Source organism: Scyliorhinus canicula, chromosome 17 (assembly GCF_902713615.1).
Source record: "Scyliorhinus canicula chromosome 17, sScyCan1.1, whole genome shotgun sequence".
Lineage (NCBI taxonomy): Eukaryota > Metazoa > Chordata > Chondrichthyes > Carcharhiniformes > Scyliorhinidae > Scyliorhinus > Scyliorhinus canicula.
Genome location: NC_052162.1, coordinates 73,451,314 through 73,470,597, shown reverse-complemented (window position 1 = coordinate 73,470,597; position 19,284 = coordinate 73,451,314). Strand labels below are relative to the sequence as shown.

At 47.8% G+C, this 19,284-nt stretch overlaps 1 long non-coding RNA gene across 1 annotated transcript in view; it reads left to right on the top strand.

Moving 5' to 3' along the window:
- The first annotated feature begins 6,189 nt into the window (after positions 1–6,189).
- Positions 6,190–19,284, top strand: part of LOC119952298 — a 28,816-nt gene continuing 15,721 nt past the window's right edge. Inside the window, exons 1-2 of the long non-coding RNA XR_005457820.1 lie at positions 6,190–6,224; positions 8,066–8,498. This is a non-coding gene — a long non-coding RNA (uncharacterized LOC119952298). The remainder of the gene's footprint in view (positions 6,225–8,065; positions 8,499–19,284) is intronic.

The window sequence follows — 19,284 nt, the reverse complement described above, 5'->3', positions numbered from 1 at the left end:
TTTACTCCGGGGCCCCTTTGGCGTCACGAATGGGGTCTCGGTGTTCCAACGAGCAATGGACCGAATGGTGGACCAGTATGGGCTGCGAGCCATGTTTCCGTACCTGGATATCGTCACCATCTGCGGCCATGACCAGCAGGACCACAATGTCAACCTCCACTGATTTCTCCAAACCGCCCAGAAACTCAATCTCACCTACAATAAGGAGAAATGTGTTTTCCGCACTACCAGACTAGCCATCCTCGGCTATGTCGTGGAAAACAGAGTCCTGGGTCCCGACCCGGACCGTATGCACCCCCTTTTACAACTCCCTCTCCCTCATTGCCCCAGGGTCCTCAAGAGGTGCCTGGGATTCTTCTCCTATTACGCCCAGTGGGTCCCCCAGTATGCAGACAAAGCCCACCCACTATTTAAGACCACACTCTTCCCACTGTCAGCAGAGGCCCGCCAGGCCTTCAACTGCATCAAGAGGGCATCGCCAAAGCTGCCATGCGGGCGGTGGATGAATCTGTCCTCTTTCAGGTGGAGAGCGACGCCTCAGAGGTCGCTCTCGCCGCCACTCTGAATCAGGCAGGGGGACCAGTAGCTTTCTTCTCCCGAACCCTCTCCGCTTCGGAACTTCGACTCTCCTCAGTTGAAAAAGAAGCTCAAGCCATTGTGGAAGCCGTACGGCACTGGAGGCACTACCTCGCAGGTAGGAGGTTCACCCTCATCACCGACCAGAGATTTCCTTCATGTAAAAAATGATAAAATCTTGAGGTGGAGGATCGAACTCTCCACCTATAATTATGGCATCATATATCGGCCGGGGAAGCTCAACGAGCCCCCAGATGCTCTGTCCCGCGGCACATGCGCCAGCACGCAAGATGACCGATTAAACGCTACCTACAACGACCTCTGCCACCCGGAGGTCACCCGGCTTGCCCACTACGTCAAAGCCCGAAATCTGCCTTTCTCCACCGAGGAGGTAAAAGCCATCACCAGGGATTGCCCGATCTGCGCGGAGTGCAAACCGCACTTCTATAGACCAGACAAGGCCCACCTGGTAAAAGCTTCCCGGCCCTTTGAACGCCTGAGCATTGATTTCAAAGGGCCAATCCCCTTGACCAATCAAAATGTGTACTTCCTGAACGTCATAGACGAATTCTTCCGCTTCCCCTTTGCTATCCTGTGCCCCGATATGACCTCCCACACAGTCATCAGAGCCCTGCACAGCGTCTTCACCCTGTTCGGCTTCCCCAGCTACGTACACAGCGACAGGGGTTCGTCCTTCATGAGCGACGAGCTGCGTCAGTACCTGCTCGACAAGGGCATCACCTCGAGCAGGACTACCAGCTATAACCCCAGGGGGAACAGGCAGGTGGAGAGGGAGAACGTGACGGTCTGGAAGACCGTCCTACTGATCCTACGGTCCAGGAATCTCCCGACCTCCCACTGGCAGGAGGTCCTCCCCGACGCGCTCCAAGCAATTAGGTCCCTCCTGTGCACTGCCACTAGCCAGACCCCTCACGAGAGATTATTTGTTTTCCCTAGGGGCACTACCACGGGGGCTTTGCTCACATCTTGGTTGAGGACACCGGGCCCGGTTCTCCTCCGGAAGCACGTCCGGAAACATAAAACGGACCCACTAGTAGAAAGGGTACTACTGCTACATTCAAACCCACACGACGCCTTTATTGAACACCCCGACGGCCGTCAGGACACCGTTTCCCTCCGGGACCTGGCGCCTGCAGGATCCACCACTACCACCACCACCGCCGAGGTACCCCTCAGACTACACCCCACCCGACTCCCCACGCCCTGCGCCCCCACGCCTACAGGTTTCCTGCACCCCCCTTCGCCCGTCACACCGGTCAGGAACGAAGCTCGGACCGAACCACCCCCGGAGTCCACCTTCAGATCCACATTGCCCGTCACCACCCAGAAGAGGCTGCAAACCCGGTGCTCCACCGATCCCAAAGGACGACTCGGCCAACGGACCAGCTCAACCTGTAGACCCGTCATCCCCGCCGGACTTGATTTTTTTTACAGGGGTTGAATGTGGTGAATGTACTTCATGTAATTCACACTGTATAGTATTGCATTCACACTGTATAGCATTGTGTCCTTGTGGGCTCTGTCTGTGAACTGTTGTGCGGCTCTGCCCACAGGGGGAGATGGGGAGCTTGTACAGGGCCCCACCCTCGGCTCCGCCCTTGGCTCAGCCCATGGCTCCTCCCACTACCAGAAGTATAAAGTGCTGCAGCCTTGTGAGTCTGCGCTCAGTTCTTCTGGTCACAGGCAGGCTCAGTTGTAAGTCTATTAAAACCACAGTTTACTTCCTATCTTGTCTCGAGTGAATTGATGGTCACATCAGATACAACAGTGGCTTTATTGCAGTAAGATGTGTGGCCTCCCACAGCAGCTGGCAAAATGGCTGCTGAATAGAGGACACGCTCCTCCTACTGGGCGGAGCCAGCAGACAGGGGCTGCCAGCGAACCTGCAGTACAGGTCCTACCTTACATCACCTAATACAGGTGTAACAGTGGTTTACCACAATGTGTAAATGAGCCTGATGGCCCCAGCAAGATCCAGATCGTGATGCACCACTAGATTATATTGAATCTCACAACACATTTCGAGCATCGCAAAGATTCAACGGACTCATTCCAATACCAGGCTGGGTGCAGTGAGGCTACTGAATCGCGCCCTAAATCTCTGGAAATGACTTTTGTTTTCAACTTGGTACTGAACCATTTCCTGATTTCATTGATATAAAACTTGTCAGCTTCGTAGTGAATAAAATATTTTTTAATATGTAAAAACTTAAAATTTGCCTATTAGTGCCTGGACGTCTAAGGGTTAAATTGGAAAGCCCTCATACGGTAAATGTGCATCGTTGGTGGAAAATGACCATCCGCATTATTTCGATCTGTGGTATGGCCGGTTTTGTGGGTGGTGACTGGGTGAAATAAATTTTAATTAATGATAACGACATATCCATTTACGCTTGATACAATTTTTACTTGGGCTACCACTGCCTATTGCGCTGGCTAAGCAATTTAATCCAGATTGCTCTGTTGCTGATTGCTTATTACTGATTAGTGTAGTGTAGGAGGAATTACTGTTGCCAAATTCATAATAGAATGGATTTGTCCTGCTGATGTTGCCTGGACTGAGGGGAACCGGGGGTTGCGGGGCGGCGGCGGGGGGGGGGGGGGGGGGGGGGGGGGGTTGACTGGATCACTTGGATGGGGACAGCTCATATGCCGGTAGGTGCATGTCACCTGAATCCTGGGCAGGAGGTGGCCCCATATTGAAAAAGAAAGACAGGCTAGTGTTATAGCTGAAATTTAGTACGCAGCCTTTTTAGGGGAGCTTTGAAATTGAATTGTCCCAACAGAGTTGGAGTGGAATGGACTAACCTTGCAGATATAACAAAGACAATGGGAGGGTTTCTCATTCCTCACGCCGTCAGGATTCTCTGTTTCGCAGGCTGATCCAGGGGGTTTCCCATTGTGGGGCAGCCCCACTCCATCGGGAAACCCCCGGGCTGTCGATAAAATGTAGAATCCCCACGGCAGAGAATTTAGTCCAATATATCAGGAGAAGGGACAATATATCAGTTCCTTTACCCATAATGGCAGTAACGATAATTTATTATCTGCAAAGTATTTTTGAATAGCCTGAGTGTTCAAGAATTTTGTATGTCTCAATGAAGCCACTTTTCATTCTTCTAAACTCTGGAGAATACAGGCCCAGTTTCCTCACTCTCTCCTCATAGGGCAATCCGCCATCCCAGGAATCAGTCTGCTGAATTTTCATTGCACACCCTCTACGACAAGTACATCTTTCCTTAAGTAAGGATACCAAAACTGTACACAGTACCTCAGGTGCATTCTCATCAAGGCTCTAAACAACTGCAAGCAACACCTTTTCACTCCTGTGTCCACATCCTCTTGCAGTAAAGGCCAATATACTCTTTGTTTGTTATACCAGCATGTTAGCTTTCAGTGACACGTGAACAAGGGGATCCTCAAAAAAAAAATCCAACAGGTTTGTCAAACACTATTTCCCTTTCATAAATCCATGTCAACTGCACAATTCTACCATTATTTTCAAAATGTCTAGTTATCGCATTGTTTGTGATAGACTTTAGTACTTTCCTGACCACTGATGTCAGGCTAACAGGTCTCTCAATCCCCATTTTCTCTCTCCTTTTCTTAAATAGTGGGGTTACATTTGTAATCTGCAGGGACTGTTCCAAAGTCGATAGAATTTTGGAAGATGACCACCAATGCATCCCATTTAACAGTCATCTCGTTTAAAGCTCTGGGATAAAGATCATCAGATCCAGGGTATTTAACCAAATTTAAGGTGGAAGTAAGGCTTGCCTCTCGAATTCTTTCAGGATGTATATGGACTTTCAAGCTGTCATTTACATGAATTGACCTCTATGGTCGATAATAAAATGTCAGTACTGTGCCTCTACATAGATTGGCAGACATGTCAATGACTACTAGAGCCCCCTCCCCATTTAATGTCTGTCATTAATCACCAGGACATTTATTCCCCTGGCCTTTATTTCAGCAACTAACAATTCCATGGAATTTTTTTGTAAATCTGGAGGCTGTTTCAGCTGGACATTCAAATTTGTTCCTCTTTTTGATAATCGTGCATTTAATGTATTTTAGGCGGGGCCTCACGGTAGCATGGTGGTTAGCATCAATGCTTCACAGCTCCAGGGTCCCAGGTTCGATTCCCGGCTGGGTCACTGTCTGTGTGGAGTCTGCACGTCCTCCCTGTGTGTGCGTGGGTTTCCTCCGGGTGCTCCGGTTTCCTCCCACAGTCCAAAGATGTGCGGGTTAGGTGGATTGGCCATGCTAAATTGCCCGTAGTGTAAGGTTAATGGGGGGAATTGTTGGGTTACGGGTATACGGGTTACGTGGGTTTAAAGTAGGTTGATCATTGTTCGGCACAACATCGAGGGCCGAAGGGCCTGTTCTGTGCTGTACTGTTCTATGTTCTATGTTCTATGTTCTAGTTACCAAATTGTATGAAGGCTGAGGGGTTTCTGTTGTACTGAAAGACTAGACAAATTGGGACTGTTCACCTTAGAACAGGGAAAGTCAACGGGAGTTCAGCAGGCATATTCAAAATAATTTCTAATGTAGTTCGGGAGAAACTGTTTCCATTGGTAGGAAGATTGGGAAGCGGAGGACACAGATTTAAATCAATTGCAAATTGCCAGTGGTGGATGACAATTTTTCTAACTCACCGAGTTGTTGTGATCTGGAAGGCTCTGCCTGCGAAGGTAGCGGAAGCATATTCATTAATATCTATCATAAGGAAGTAAATCTCTACGGTAGAAAGAATTACCCTTCATGTTGTCATACTCTTCTAAGTCTCGCAAGATCCTTCCAAAAACAGGGGGTCGATTTGTATGCTGAGTAGAAAATGGAACTGCCAGTAATACTGGTCACCATCTTTGTTATTCACCACTTTGGGTTTGTTCTGTGTGGGCATGTCTTAAAATCCCATGCATCTTTGCAACACAGCCCATATCGCCTGCTGAGATACCTTGCACCTACTTATAAATTACTGGTCAGTCAAGCATATATTTGTGGGTGAAACATTGGGGCTGACTACTAATGCATGTCGTGGCTGAAAAGGGAGGTCTGCTTATCTGCCAAATCTGTGCAAATACATGGGGCTGGATTCTCCGCAGCCCCGCGACGAAATTGCATTTGGTCCGGGAACGGAGAATCAAATTTCGCAACGGAATTGGGCTTGGCGCCACTCCGGTGACTCTCCGGGCCCCGAATATCCGCGTGATCGCGAATCACGCCTGACGACTGGGGGGCCATTGCCAGAACCTCTGCTCCTGACCAGCAGAGTTCCCGATGGCGTGGAACTGACATGCTATGGCCGGTCGGGACTCTCGCGTGATGGCTGCGTACTCAGTACGTGATCGCCCTGGTGGGGGCGGGGGGAATCGGGCACCAGTGGAGGCCTTATGGGTGGCCGGGGGATAGATCGGGCCGGACAGATCCTCAGGCGCGCAGCTGATCGGAGGGGCCTACATCTCCTAGATGCCACCGTGGTCCAGGTCCGCCATGGCGCTTGGCACCGCCGCTGGAGGTCGCCATCTGCGCATGCGCGGATTCGGAACCGGAAGTGCAGGGGTTCGTATCCACAGCCAAAGCTGCGTGAAGCACTCGGGGTTCCTGCTCGCTGCCTGAAGGTAGGTGAATTGGATGGTATTTTTTTCAGGAAACTCGGGAGTGTAATTCCTGCATTTTTACGCTGGCGTGGGGACATAGCCCCATTGTGGGAGAATCAAGCCCATGATTTTTGAGGCCAAAAAAATTGGATTGCTTAATAATCGCTTAATCATTTATCATCCCCAATCCGTGATACTTCTTTTGTTTGTTCTTGAGCTGTAAGCATCACTGACGAGGCCCTCCTTAATTACCCATCCCTAATTGCCCTTTAGAAGGTGGTGGTGAGCTGCCTTTTTCTACCTCTGTATTCCACATGCCGTAGGCATACGCACGGTGTTGCTGCAGTGGAAGTTCCATAATTCTGACTCAGTGACAGTGAAGGAACGCTGATATAATTCCAAGTCAGGATGCTGTGTGGCTTGGAGGAGTACCTACAGGAGATGTTGCTCCCATGCACCTTTGCTGTCCTAGTTCTTCTAGGTGGTAGAGGTTTCAGGTTTGGAAGGCGCTGTTGAAGAAGCCTTGGCAAATTGCTACATCTAGGGCGGGATTCTCTGTAGAGTTCGACGCCATTGGTGCCGGCGTGATTGGTGCGGTGCAGGTCGCGGGCAACTCTACGCGGCACCCCCGGAATTCTCCGGCATGGATGGGCCGAGCGGCCGTGAGAAAAATAACGAGTCCCGCCGGCACCATTCTAACCTGCTCTGAGCCGTCAGGACCTCAGCGTTGAAAGGTCGGGTGGTGGCCTGGGGGGGGGGGGGGGGGGTCTCCGACCCCGCGTGGGGGCCTCCAATGTGGCCTGGCCTGTGATCGGGGCCCACTGATCGGTGGGCTGGCCTCTCTACCTGGGTGCCTCCATTCCACCGCGCAAGCCCCTGTAGCCCTGCGCCGTGTTGCGTCGGGGCCGGAGCGTTGAAGGAGGCTACTGCGCATGTGCGTGTCGGCGCCGGTGCCACTGCCCATGTGCGTGTTGCTGCCGGCACCACTGCCCATGTGCACATTGGCGCCGGCGCCACTGTGCATGTGTGGATCCTGCGGCTCACAGTTCGTGGGGCTCGAATTAGTCCTGGTAGCGGCCCGTTCACGCCATTGTAAAACGCGACGGCGATTACGATGGCATGGACACTCTGCCGCGGGATGGGAGAATCCCGCCCCTAGTGTGTCGATTTTAATGGCTGTGGGAAATTAATTATCTTTCAGAAACATGAAATAGGCATGATGGCACAAATTAATTTTTTTTAAATGCTTCTGCAAAAGCATACATGACATTCAGTATTCCAACTCTTGCACAGTTTCATTCATTTAATGTGACATCAATCTAAATAATTTGAGAAAAAGAACAATGCACCTTTTGACGGGGGACAATATAGAGATGCTTGTGATCACACTGTCTTTTCAGTGGCTAAGGGAATAAAGACAAATCTTTCTCTGAAGACGTTTTCCCAAAATATGATGAAATGAAACTAAGAGAAACATCACGACAATAGTTATCTTCCTTAATAGGTACATTTCCAGGAGAAAGATTATACCTTGTCACGAGTTTAATCTTCAAAACCAATCCTAACTTTCAGTGGGCAATGTAACCCAGATGATTGTAAATAAAATGTCTTATTACTTCTAATTAATGTAAAACAATGAACTTGGCACTTTGTAGCTGTTGTTTCTGTAAATGTTTAAATAAATGGCTTGAAGACAACGATGCACACAATATTTACAGCAATAGATGTTTAGTTATGAATGCTACATTTAATTTATCTAATTGCTCCATTTAGTGCTTTGACACTGGTGAGGTCTTGAATGTATTATTGTTCTGTGTTTTTACTGTTTTCTTCCCTTTTGTATGTTACTCATCATGGCACAGCTGAGGGAAGAAGCAAACACACCGGATAGAATTCTCCCAGCCAACTGGAGGCAGGACGGGGCTCACCCAAGACAATTGCACTGAAAAATGTCAGATTGGCTCCCTGATGTGTTCCCACCCCCTCACACGTTTCCTGGTGACGGCAGCCCACCCAGCAGGTTTGAGAATGCAATCGAGCTAATTGAGAAGCTATTTAACAATGATCATTGCATTAGCACAGCAATATTGCCAGAATAGCCTCTCTCTGTGCCCTCATGCTGGCAAGTGAGAGAAGGCAGATGCACACCGGAAAGGTTAAGACTGCGTTACAGCTGAAGGAGATCATTCCCCATCCAGGAGAGATCAAGCTGCTGCCATTTTTCAGAAGAATAAGGTTTGGATTTGTTTTCACAATGGGCAAGTTATCGTGGATTTCAACCTCAAGGAGAATTAGGTGAAAAGTACCCTTCATCATATTTGATCTTATCATTCCAGAATAGCAAATCCAGTGCTTTCATATATTGTTTTAAATGATTCCAATATTCCAGCTTCAATCTTTAGCGAAAACACATTCACCCTGTTGGTCATTATTGATATGTAAAGGTATTTTGGTCGTCTGTTCAACATTTATGTTCAAAGATGTCCAACTGCCCTTCAATATCTGAAAGTATTATTTTGGATTAACTTTTTCTATGCCATTAAATATATTTCATATATCTCAAGAATATGCACTTGGAACATTGTTCAAGAGTAAGAAAGCCAAGCCTAACAAATCCTTACTCCTCTCTCTTCTCTCTAACAAGAGAGATCTTACTCAAAATTGGCTTCTGCAATTTCTCTGCGGCCTCTGAAGAGATTTTAATCCCCATTATCCCCAGAACACAAACATCCAGGACATGCTGCACTGTTGGTCATGTCGTCTTTTGCACGAGACATTAAACCGAGGATATGTTTGCTTTCTCAGGTGGACAAAAACAATTCCATGATACTATTTCAAAGAAGAACATCGGAGATATCCCCAGCGTCCTAACCACTACCAATCCTTTGATCATCATTGGAAAATATATACCTGGTTATTATCACATTGCTGATTGTGCAAATTTGCTGTGAACAAATTGGCCGTCATGTTTCCTCATTGAAAAGTACTGGGCAGGATTCTCCTCACCCTCGCGCCAAAGTCACGGCCAGCGCGGAGGTGGAGAATCCATTTTCCCGCAAGGAATCTCAACCTGCGCCGGTTCCCTGATTTTGCGGGCTACGGACGGGGAGTATGCCACGCCGTCTCGGACCTACCTGGGGCCATTGCCAGAGGCCTGCTCCGCCAATCTCAGCCCCCGACCGGGCGAAGTCCCGACCGCGTAGAACTAATGTGCTCCAGCTGGTTGGGATACTCGCGTGGCAGCTGCGGGCTCAGTCTGTGGCTGCCCTGGTCAGGGGCGGGTCAATCGGAGGGTGGGGGGGGGGGGTCTCATAGGCGGCTGGTAAATGCTTGTGCGGGCCTTGAGGGTCGGATGAGCTGGCCGATCGGGTGGTTTCTGTTTTGAGTCGAGCCCCGTGTTCCGAGTCTGCCATGGAGACGGCGCGGCTTCCGTCCCAGAATTGTGGGGGCCCATATCTGTAGCAAAAGCTGCAAGATCTGCTCCAGGTCCCTGCTAGACCCCTACAGGACTAGGAATTTGTGTTACTTTGATGCCGGTTTTTCTGGAGTAAAACTCTACCGTTTTGACGTCCACGTGGGGACGCAGTCCCAATAATAGAGAATCCAGCCCACTGTTTTGTGGAAAATACTTTGAGACTGCTGGTGGTTGTGGGAAGTGCTATAGAAATGGAAGTCATTCTTTTTTCTTTATAGGGCAGCACGGTGGCGCAGTGGGTTAGCCCTGCTGCCTCACGGCGCTGAGGTCCCAGGTTCGATCCCGGCTCTGGGTCACTGTCCGTGTGGAGTTTGCACATTCTCCCTGTGTTTGCGTGTTTTTCCCCCACAACCTAAAGATGTGCAGGGTAGGTGGATTGGCCATGCTAAATTGCCCCTTAATTGTTAAAAAATTGGGTACTCTAAATTTATATTTAAAAAATAAATTATTTTTTCTTTATCATCACAGCTCACAATTACCCAGGTTTCTGTCTGTACCAATCTCAGTTATTATTTGGACAATTAATATAGCATGTAATATTTTAATGTTTTAAGAAAGGTAAAATGGTTTTAGATTCCTTTATTCTGTGTGTGAGTCTTGGTGGTTGGGAGCCTAGATAGACCCCTGACTCAGATCTTTTGGGTTTGTTTGATTTTGGTTTGTTTTTTAAAATAATGTTAGAGTATCCAATTATTTTTTTTTCCAATTAACGGCAATTTAGTAGGGCCAATCCACCTACCCTGCACATCTTTTCGGTTGTGGGGGTGCGACCCACGCAGACACGGGGAGACTGTGCAAACTCCACACAGACAGTGACCCAGGGCCAGGATTGAACCAGGAATCTTGGCGCCGTAATGCAGCAGTGCTAACCACAGCGCCACCATACTGCCCTTTGGGCTCATTTGTTGATATACATTTTAATGTGGTTTTACAAGAACTGAAGTTGAAAGGGGTTAAAAGTAGAAAAAACTTTCCTGTTGTCTTGGGCTGCCCAGTGATAGAGACACGGAAATAGGACAGAAGAAAGAGTTCAGTGTGTGTCACAGAGAGAGAAGAGAAGAATTTTGTAAGTGTTCTGAGAAGAAAAGCTGCAAGGCTAGTGAGAAAGTGGCTAACTGGATAATCAGTTATGGGACTCAGTAAAGTGTTCAGTTTAGCAGAGTAAGAAGTCTTACAACACCAGGTTAAAGTCCAACAGGTTTGTTTTGCTCTTCAGGTGAAGGAACAGTGAATTTAAAGTGTGTTTTTGACCACCTTGAGGAAAGATATGTTTGGTGCGAAACATCAAGTGAATTCTCCGGAATTCACCAGAGGAAAACCATTTACAACAACACCAGTCATAAACGAGAAGCCTTCGTGTCAAGCAAGTAGCAACTTTTCATTGTTTCTTGTGTCTGTAATGATATTGCTAGGATAAAGAAAATGTGTGAATTTCAAACGTCATCATCGGTTGCACCGAGCTCCTTCCAACCCTTTTATCTGGTGGAATATAGTTAATTTTTCTTATTTAATAAATATTTTATTCTTTGTGTTGGAAGTTCATCAGTAGACTCCTGTGAATTTGTTCAGTAATTTTCCTCCGCAGTTTGTAAAAATCGAAGTTAGGGGGCTGGATTCTCTGGTTTTGGGACCCCACGCCATTGTGAAAACTGTCGTCTTTTTCGCCAGAAAAACTGGCGCCAAAAGGCCAAAGATTCACTATTTTGCTGGGGGCTAGCAGGCAGCCATTGTAGAGCTCGCAGCTCTAGCTGCCGGTACGGCCCCAGCACCTCCGGGTCAGAAGCCGCGCAGGCTCACGGTGGCGGCCTGCATCTGCCGTGCCGTGCTCCATGGCGGACTCAGCCTGCGGCCCTGGACCAGCAAAATAGTTCCTCCCATCGGCCACTCGCACGCCGCGGACCGGTAGCCCACATTGCCCCCAGCCCCAAATGTAGACTCCCTGCCTGCTGATCGGCCCTCCCCCAACTGTGGCAGCCCCGGACTGTGTCTGCAGCCGCCACGCCAGGATCTTGGACCGTGAGACCACATGAGTCCCATGCCGTTGGGAATTTGGTCTGTCGGCAACGGAGCATCGTGGAGCAAGCCTCGGGCAATGGCCTGAGGCAGTGTATACTCGGCAAACACGATTTTGGTGTCGGGGAGCGGAGAATCCAGCCCAGGATCTATCAAGCCAGATTTCACTCTGGGATCTGACTTGTTCAGTGTCAAATCACTAGCTTTCAGAGCACTGCTGTTAGGTGAGGAAGTAGCAGTAAGGAAGGAGGAAGGAGCAATGCTCCGAAAGATAGTGATTTGAAACAAACCCTTTGGACTTTAACCCAGTGTTGTAAGACTTCTTACTGTGCTCTCCCCAGTGCAATGCCGGCATCTCCACATCTTGTCCAGTGTCAACAGCAGTTGTGATGGTAACATAGAGGACAAAGTAGGCAGCCATGAATCAGCTGCCCAGAATACATCCACCTAAGTCAAGTAGGGTATACCATGGTGGCTGATCCACAAGTGCTCGTTTTATGCCCCACCTAAGTTAAACTTTATCCACAAACGGAATAGAAATTTCCTTTCCATTTCTAAGTCCACCTGTGTTCATTTGGAATGTGTTTGTTATAATTTATTGCCAAAAAATTCATTGATATTGACATAATTTGTTTTTCTGCATCTTGGAACCTGGATCACATCTGCTTGTAAAAATGTATCTGATAAAAACAGATTTAACTCGGTAAAACAAAGCTTGGGTGGGATTCTGCGGGAATCGGCGGGGCGGGCAGCTCCGGCGCGAAGGAGTGGCGTCAACCACTCAAGCGTCGGGCCGCCCCGAAGGTGCGGAATCCTTTGCACCTTCAGGGGCTAGGCCGGCGCTGGAGTGGTTTGCGCCGCACCAGCTGGCGGGGAAGGGGCTTGACGCCACACTAACTGGCACCGAAGGGCCTCCGCAGGCCGGCGCGAGTTGGCACATGCGCGGGAGCGCCAGCATGTGCTGGCGTTATCCAAGCGCATGCGCAGAGGGGTTCGTCTCCACACCGGCAATGGCGGACCGGTACAGCCGTCGGTGTGGAGGAATAGAGTGCCCCCACGGCACAGGCCTGCCCACAGATCGGTGCTCCCCGATCGCCGGCCAGGCCACCGTGGGGGCACCTCCCAGGGCCATATCCCCCCGAGGACCCCGGAGGCCGCCCGTGCAGCCAGGTGCCGCCGGTAAGTACCTACTCTAATTTACGCCGGCGGGACTGGCCGAAAACAGGCGGCCACTCGACCCATCACGGGCCGGAGAATCACCGGGGGGGGGGGGGGGCCGTTGCCAGGAGCCGCCGACCGACGCGGCGCGATTCCCGCCCCCGCCAAATCCCCGGAGCCGGAGAATTCGGCAGTTGGCAGGGGCGGGATTCACACTGCCCCCCAGTGATTCTCCGACCTGGCGGGGGGTCGGAGAATCCCGCCCCCGATATCATTCAGTGCTTGGGGTGAATTCAAGATATCTGGTGGCCTCTACATGTCTGTCAGTAGAGAGAAAGAAATGTCTTCCTCCAGCTAACACCATTAAACTAGGTTATTTTGTTATCCACTTCTCTGCAGTTTATAGCTCCCTTGCTCAATTATCAGCTACACAAGTTCTCTGGCTTTTTCAATTGCAAATCCACCCTTTTTGTTGCAATTACATTGGCCTCAGGGATAAGGAGAGTTCAATGGGTCCAGTATTACTCTATATGATGTGATAGATCGGGTCACATCACAGAATCACAAAATTGTTACAAAGCAGAAATAGGCCATTTGGCCCATTGTGTCTGCATTGGTTCTCCAAATTGCAATCATGGCTTAATGGCATTCCTCTGCCTTTTCTCAGTACCCCTGCATATTGTTTCTATTCAACAAATCATCTAATCTCCTCTCCAATGCTTCGATTGAACCTTCCTCCACCACACTTCTGGACAGTGCATTCCAGACCCGAATCACTCATTGTGTGGGAGTGTTTTCCCACATCACATTTACTTCTTTTCAAAATCACTTTAAATCTGTGCCCTCTTATTCTTGATCCTTTTATGAGGGGGAACAGTTTATGCATATTTACTCTGACCAGCCGCCTTATGATTTTGAACATCTCTATCAAGTCTCCTCTCCACCTTCTTTCCTACAATGAGAACAGTCCTAACCTCTCCAATCTATCCTCAGAACTGAATTTGCTCATCTCTGGAACCATTCTTCTGAACTATCTCCAATGTGTTTAAATCTGCGCGACCATGTAGCACTCAGAACGGTACACAATATTTCAGCCGAGATGCCTTGTACAAGTTCAGCATAACCGCCTTGCTCTTGGACTCTATGCCCCTATTAATAAAGCCCAGAACACTATATGCTTTATTCACTGAACTGTCCACCTGTCCTACCTCCTTTGATGATCTATGCACATATATGCCCAGGTCCCCCTGGTCCTGCACCCCCTTATGTATTTTACCACTTATTTTATATTGTCTCTGGCAACAGGGTAGCATGGTGGTTAGCATAAATGCTTCACAGCTCCAGGGTCCCAGGTTCGATTCCCGGCTGGGTCACTGTCTGTGTGGAGTCTGCACGACCTCCCCCTGTGTGCGTGGGTTTCCTCCGGGTGTTCCGGTTTCCTCCCACAGTCCAAAGATGTGCGGGTTAGGTGGATTGGCCATGCTAAATTGCCCGTAGTGTCCTAATAAAAGTAAGGTTAAGGGGGGGTTGTTGGGTTACGGGTATAGGGTGGATACGTGGGTTTGAGTAGGGTGATCATGGCTCGGCACAACATTGAGGGCCGAAGGGCCTGTTCTGTGCTGTACTGTTCTATGTTCTATGTTCTATGTCCTTCCTATCGCTTCACAATTTCCTGCACAAATTTCAGCTGCCACCTAGCTGCCCACTCCACCAGGTTGTCTATGTCCTTTTGAATTCCTACACTGTCCTCATTGCGGATAACAATACTTCCAAACTTTGAAATTGTTCTTTGTGCACCAAGATCGAAATAATTAATATATATCAGTAATAGCGAGGGTCTCAATACCAGCCCCTGGGGAACTCCACTGGAAACCTTCCTCCAGCCTGAAAAATACCCGTTGACCTTTACTCTCTGTTTCCTATTATTTAGCCAATTTTGTATCCATATTGCGACTGTACCTTTTATTTCATGGGCTGTAACTTTTATCTGCTGTGTGGCACTGCATCAAATTCCTTATGAAAGTCCATGCACACTGCATCAACATCATTCCTCTCATCGATCCTTTATGTTACCTCTTCAAAAATTCTAGCAAGGTGGTTAAACAGATTTCCCATTAGAATTCCATGCTGGCTTTTCCGAATCAACCCACATTTTTCCATATGACTGCTATTTCTATCTCAAATAATTGTTTCCAGAAGCTTGCCCACTATTGATGTTAAACTGACTGGCCTGTAATTGCTGGTGCTATTCTTACAATCTTTTTTGAACATACATCTGACATTTGAATGTCATTCCTGTATCCCTGCCCATATATCGGTGGACATATTGAAGTGCCTTTCAATCCTGACAAGAAAGTCAGTGGCTGGTATGTGCTAGAGATCACTCCTCTCTCAGTTTTCATCTCAGTTTTGCCTGGAAATTGGCAGATGGAAGACAGCAGATGCTGGTTACAATTACAAACCCGTTCTTTAAACCTGCTTTTGTGAGGACTTACACATAAGACACCAACCTTCCAACAAAAAGTGCTGGGAAAACAGAAAGTCTCATTTTAGTAGGTTTGTGACTAACTTTAAATAATGTGCACAAAACTCTGATCCACTGGGGAAGTGATCATAACTTCTGGCAATCGGTCAAAACAGTTTATTCCAGATTGGCCGTGTGTTATGCTGTTCATCACGAGACTTCAAAACTTTTTTTTTTTACTTTAAAAAAAAATTTAGACTTCCCAATTCATTCCTCCAATTAAGGGGCAATTGAGCGTGGCCAATCCACCTACCCTGCACATCTTTGGGTTGTGGGAACAAAACCCATGCAAACACGGGGAGAATGTGCAAACTCCACTTGGACAATGACCCAGAGCCGGGATTGAACCTGGGATCTTGGCGCTGTGATGCAGCAGTGCTAACCACTGTGCCGCTGTGCTGCTCTCCGAGTCTTCAAAACTAATGCTCATTCAGGACCTTTAACCTTTAACTTCAGTCTAAATAGTATTCTAAATGTGCCCTAAACAAAGAAGAAATTCCTACATTCTTATACATAAATATAACATCTTCCAAGGGCAGGCCCACCTCAATGCACCTACATTTGCCTGTGATCTATCTTTCTCAATTCTCGAGCGGCCAACGCCCCTGGGGAGGAGAAAGATAATACTTCAATGACATTCTGAAGCTCTCCTTGAAGCACAATAGCTTTGACATTATTCGCTGAAAGGAGATTGCTACCAATGGTCAAAAATGGCAATAGCTTGCCTGCAAGCTGCATCACACTTTGAATCATAATGACTTACTGATGAGGCAGAGCAACAGCAGAAAAGGAAGCAAGTCCTGCACTCCAGTTCCCCTACCTCATAGGGCATCTGCCCAAAGATCTCTGGGTCTGAGATTGGCCTAACTGGTCGCAGGCAGACCCATGGCAGAAATTCGCAACCCTGACTAAATCTCATCCTCAAATGCCCTCCAAGGTTCCGATACTCAAACTAGCTATTTTGTTGCACAGATTATTTTGTTGTAAAACCGACTTGGTTCTGAAAAGTACAAAAAGAAACAAATCTTTATTCAATAAAATTTTGGATGGAAAATGTTGGAATGCAACTACCAATAATAACATAAGAAAATAAGAACATAAGAACTCGGAGCAGGAGTCGGCCACCTGGTCCCTCGAGCCTGCTCCGCCATTCAGTGAGATCATGGCTGATCTTTTGTGGACTCAGCTCCACTTTCCTGCCTGAACACCATAACCCTTAATCCCTTTATTTTTCCAAAAACTATCTATCTTTATCTTAAAAACATTTAATGAAGGAGCCTCAACTGCTTCACTGGGCAAGGGATTCCATAGATTCACAACCCTTTGGGTGAAGAAGTTCCTCCTAAACTCAGTCCTAAATCTGCTTCCCCTTATTTTGAGGCTATGCCCCCTAGTTCTGCTTTCACCCACCAGTGGAAACAACCTGCCCACATCTATCCTATCTATTCCCTTCATAATTTTATATGTTTCTAGAAGATCCCCCCTCATCCTTCTAAATTCCAACGAGTACAGTCCCAGTCTACTCAACCTCTTCTCGTAATCCAACCCCTTCTGATCTGGGATTAAGTGAATCCCCTCTGCACACCCTCCAGTGCCAGTACGTTCTTTCACAAGTAAGGAGACCAAAACTGAACACAATACTCCAGGTGTGGCCTCATTAACACCTTATACAATTGCAGCATAACCTCCCTAGTCTTAAACTCCATCCCTCTAGCAATGAAGGACAAAATTCCATTTGCCTTCTTAATCACCTGTTGCACCTGTAAACCAACGTTTTTGCGACTCATGCACTAGCACATCCAGGTCTCTCCACTGCAGCATGCTTTAATATTTTATCATTTAAATAATAATCTCGTTTGCTGTTATTCCTACCAAACTGGATGACCTCACATTTGTCAACATTGTATTCCATCTGCCAGACCCTAGCCCATTCACTTAACCTATCCAAAACCCTCTGCAGACTTCCAGTATCCTCTGCACTTTTTGCTTTACCACTCATCTTAGTGTTGTCTGCAAACTTGGACACATTGCCCTTGGTCCCCAATTCCAAATCATCTATGTAAATTGAGAACAATTGTGGTTGTGGGCCCAACACTGATCCCTGAGGGACACCACTAGCTACTGATTGCCAAAAATTCACATTCACAGAAAAGTATTCACCAATATGAAACTACTCTTTTTTTAAATTTTTAAATAAAGGGGCAATTTAGCATGGCCAATCCACCTACCCAGCATATCTATATAAAAGCAAATTACTGCAGATGCTGGAATCTGAAACACAAACATAAATACTGGACAATCTCAGAAGGTCTGACAGCATCTGTGGAGAGAGAAGGGAGCTAACGTTTCGAGTTACAATGTTGATGAGAATTTCTGGATCCATCCACTGTCACAAACTTAAGACTCAAGAATCAATTTCCACAATGTTGTTTGCAACAAGAGGATGAAATTAATATTCCTGCTAAATTCTTGATGTAATACACAAATGTTAGGACATGCTGTTCTAACAAGAGGGAACTGGAAGAATTAGTAAGATAATCACCAAATGTTTATTGATCATGAGTAGTTTCATATTAGGGTGGCACGGTGGCACAGTGGTTCGCACTGCTGCCTCACGGCGCTGAGGAACAGGGTTCGATTCCGGCCCCGGGTCGCTGTCCATGCCGAGTTTGCACATTCTCTCCGTGTCTGCGTGGGTCTCACCCCCACAATCCAAAAGATGTGAAGAATACAAAAACAGAAAATACTGGACAATCTCAGCAGCTCCGACAACATCTGTGGAGAGAAAAGGGAGCTAAAATTTTGAGTCTGGATGACTCTGTCAAACCTCGAGAGAACTGGAAATGGGGTCAGATTTATACTGTAGTGGGGGGAGGGGTGTGGAGCTATGAGGCTGGATAAGGGGCTAGCAATAGCTGGAGATTGAAGAGTCACCAGATTAGAAACTTCATAGATTTGATTATAAAGGTGAGGAAGTTACAGGCATGTATCACTTAGGCTATTGTCCTTTTCCTATAAAGTTAATGCGGCGTTTTCCCAGATTATCATTCTTTAGTTCTTGTTTTGTTCCTGTCATCAAAGTAGCACCTTACATGAGATAGCTGCTGTCATTAGCACAGTGAAAGGAACCATTGTATGCAAACAACAATGAAACAGACTTTCGTTCTGACTGATTGTGGATGATAATGATGGTATTTAATGTTGAAAATTGCACACCGATTTATTTTAGCATGTCGTGTATTTAATGATTGTTTCAATCTTTGTGTGAATGTTTTAGCGGCAGATTTAATTCGCAACAAAATATTTGAATTTGTAACAATTATGGCGAAAAAGTAGGCGTATAACGAATGAACAATGAACTTGAAGTTTTGCTTCAAGTGGATAATGATTTGATAGTAAAAGAAAATATAAAAACTTAGGGCGCGAATGCGGAGAGTCGTAAAGGCTGCCATGAAACTGGCCGTGTTTCACGGCAGCCTCCGCGCCCCCTCCCGGGACCCGATTCTCCCCCCCGGTCGGGGCTAGCAGCGCGGCCCCGCGAAGCTCCAACCCGCGCATGCGCAGATGACGTCATCACGCATATGCGTCAAACCCGCGTATGCGCGGGCCGTCAGGCCCCTCAGCCGCCCCACGGACTGATCCTGCGGGGCGGCGGAGGAACAAAGAGTGCGCGGGTTTCGGACCCGCTGCCTGCGCAGGCGCAGGTTTGACGCATATGCGTGATGACGTCATCTGCGCATGCGCGGGTTGGAGCCGTCCAATCCGCGCATGTGCGGCTGACGTCATCGTGCGCGTCAGCCGCCGTGACCCTTGGTGCGCGGGCTTAGCGGAGAATCGCGCCCGGTGTGTTTGCGTTCGTGAAAACGGCCGTAAAGGCATGGGAACTCGGCCCATCGGCTAGGGGAGAATCG